Source organism: Halyomorpha halys, unplaced genomic scaffold, assembly GCF_000696795.3.
Source record: "Halyomorpha halys isolate HHAL.00 unplaced genomic scaffold, Hhal_1.1 Scaffold514.1, whole genome shotgun sequence".
NCBI classification, from domain to species: domain Eukaryota; kingdom Metazoa; phylum Arthropoda; class Insecta; order Hemiptera; family Pentatomidae; genus Halyomorpha; species Halyomorpha halys.
Genome location: NW_027108282.1, coordinates 43796 through 47255, shown reverse-complemented (window position 1 = coordinate 47255; position 3460 = coordinate 43796). Strand labels below are relative to the sequence as shown.

The 3460-nt window shown below is 32.6% G+C and overlaps 1 protein-coding gene across 1 annotated transcript in view; it reads left to right on the top strand.

Annotated features, from left to right (window-relative positions):
* LOC106683759 (uncharacterized) overlaps positions 1-3460 on the top strand; it is a 24398-nt gene that overhangs the window by 11074 nt on the left and 9864 nt on the right. The window lies entirely within an intron of this gene.

Genomic DNA, 3460 nt, shown 5'->3' with positions numbered 1-3460 from the left:
TATGTTGTTAGGACTGTGTTAGGGTTGGTTGGGGTATCAGCTGTATAAACTGTATAAAGAATGGGACCTAAGATACTACCTTGAGGAACACCGGCGGACTGAGAAAAGAGAGATGGGTAGGCTAGGTTATGATTTACTTTAAAGGTTCTATCTGTGAGGTAGGAGCGGATTTTAAGGAAATATGTTGGGGGTAGGAATTGACGAAGTTTATAGAGCAGACCTGGATGCCAGACTCGATCAAAAGCTTTTTAATAATAATAAAATATAAATCGCTACAATCAAACTCAATAAAATCCAAGTTAAACTTTAAGGTAGAAATAAAAAAAGGATTATAAGAGAAGATTAAAACAATCATATACAATTTTTGAATATGAAAAAGTATTTAAATCTAAATGCATGCAATAAGTTGCCTAGGATAGAGCATCGTCATGATTCATTTATCGCCACACCGTACTTGGTCTCATATTGGATGATTTACAGTTGACCCCATGTAATATATCATAGGAAAACAGTCTGGGAAGTCATATTTTTTACTACGCATTATATCACTATTAAATAATTTATTTTCACATTCAAAATTCTATCACTCATTTCTTTATTTCTGATATATTTATTATCTATCCATTTTTATTTATATATTTTTTATCCATTATAAACTCTCTAACCACTCAAATTCCCTAGTTTCTAATCTTACATCCTCTTCCATTCCTGCCAATCCTCCGAGGTGCCTGAAAAGAAGATGGTCACGAGGCCAGCTAATGTAAAATGTCATTAGAGTGCTACTAATGGGTAGTTTCTCTACACGCCTGTGTCACTCCAATTTAACTTAGGTCAGATTTACTAAATGTATAATGTACAGTTGTAAATAGCAATAAATAAATATTTTTAAAAAAATATTTTTTATCTTACTATGTTCCTCTTTTATTTGTTTATATAACTTCTTATCATCTATCAATTTATATTCTAATTTCTGTATCATATTTACAATTTTTGTATCTTGTTTCCAGATTAAGCTCTGCGAAGTGGGGTGAAACGTTGGTCAGAAATAAATAGTTAATTTTTAATTTTTTTTTTTTTGTACTTTTCTCGACCACTACACGGACTATCTTCCTACGCCTACATTTTCCTTCTAATTAAATCATTTCTCTGTTTTACTTCCACATTTTTTATTATTAATTATTAATAATAATATTAAATATTATTATTTTTAATTATCAATGTATTTCTTACTATTTTGATTGTACATTCTTAATTTTAATTGTTAATTAATATTTTTAATCTATTTACTTTAAACTTCATTCAATTTTTATTTTAGTTCAATTTCATATCATCTCATTTTTTTTTACCATATTTCACGTTTTGAATCTTTTTCTATTCAGCCTTCAAGAAGTCATGAAACGTTAGTTTCAAATGAAAAATTTCTTTGCAATATGATTTGTGACCGCTACTCAGACTATATTTATTAAATTATGCAGGTCAACTATGTAAATAGCATTTGGCTGTTCATAAATATCAGAATGTGCCTACACCATTTTTTCTTCATGTATTCTTTTCGTATTACTTTTAAAATGTTAGTACGAATTTCACTCATCCATTAAATAGGAAACGAAAATGTTATTTTACATTATTAATCAAACATACTAAAGCAATCATTAACTACTAAAATCCTTGGTATATATTTATACTTCTAATAATTGTACATATACATTATATGTATAATACGTAAAAGGGAACTTCTTGGAAAAGAGGCAAACATGAATTTCGATTCTTAAACTCATAATGGAGCTTTAAAAAAGTTAAAAAAAAAAAAAAAAAAAAAAAGAGGTATCTGAACTTGTGGTCTTCCTCTCCATCTTTTATGTTCCCTTGGTATCCATTCTGTAAAAATTTTGATCCATCTTCTTGTTCAAGTTGGGCTACATAATCAGCTCACCTCCATTTCAGTTGATATGTTTCCTTTGGTATACTTCCTTTGGTATATCTTAATTGTTGATGCAGTCTTTTCTTTTAATACCCATCATAGTTCTTGAAAACTGCAGTTATATCCTCGCCAATTTTCTCATAATTATTTTCTGTTGGCGTAAAAACTACCGAATAAAACCATGTATATGAAGCATGCCTTCAACCGAATTGCCAGACACACTTCACTTTTGGTTGGCTGGTTGGGTTTGGGTGGACTGTATAATTGAAAAAATGAGATATAATTAAATGAAATAAAATTCTATTGTTTATGTTACAAGTGGTGTAGGGGGTGACCGAAATAAAACATTAATGATTAGATGGTTAGCAAATTTTGAAATGACTGGGCTTTTTATATAAATTTACGGTGGTTGATGACGATGTGGATGTTAACTATTGCTGGATGGACTTACTCTATGGTTCTTTCTTCCCTCCACATTCTCAGGCCTCTCTCCCCATTGTTTCTGAGAACTCCAGGAGTTCTACTCACTCATGCTAGATTCCTGATGGGAGACAAAAAGAAAGAATGGATTGCTTCTACCAGAAGACAAGATGACTCTCTTCTTGTTAATCTGGGTTGCTTCTCTTGCCATCGGGAGCGCTGGAGGAGGCAAGCAGTTGTTGCTGTTGGCCACATGTGCGCTAGTATTGCTTATATTATGGCAGTCCCTCAATTCAACCTTTCGGTTGCCGTAGGTTAACTGAAACAGCATGTTTTTAATACATTTGCCTTTAATCCTGAAAGTCGTCGACTTTTAAAAATGGACTGAAGCCACCTTGTTCATAAGGATGATTTCCATAAATAGCTGGGTTTTATATTTAAATCATGGGTTTATGATTATTTTATTCCATTTTAGGTCCTTTACATCTTTTGTTTTATTTATTTTTAGGATAATGTTAAACACGTTCCCAGCAAAAGTTGCCGATTATAAAGCCATTCTATCCTCCCATTCCGATCCTGTACCAGCCTCATCCAATCTCCAAATACTCCAACAGCTCACCCCGATTTCAATGGTGGATAAAAGTTAATTAATTAGAATTAACTTATGTAACTTTTACCCTCCAACAGAACACTGAACAATGACCTTCATATCCCGTTTTTTCTTGACCTCATGCCAACCAAATTCTCAACATTTCATTTAAATCTTTTTAATCATCCTAATCCTTTGGTAGAATCCTTTTCCAGTTCCACCCATCCCTGCAACTCACCTCAAAGATTGAAGCGGCAGTGGCCAAGAGACTTATTGTCAAATATAAATGGCCAAATGGAGTTTTAGAAGTGGTCAGACGCTCCACTTAAGTTGAGTGTTTGCGGCTCTAGCTCATTACCAGTGACATGGAGAGAGGGATGCGCTGAGATCTCAAAGAGCTCTGCTCTACCTCTCATATTCGGGGGATAGAGTGGGCTCAGGGATGTAAATATGGTATATAAGAGTGCATATGCGACTGGTGATTATTTTATTTATTATTATTATCATTATTTATTATATTTAATTATTTA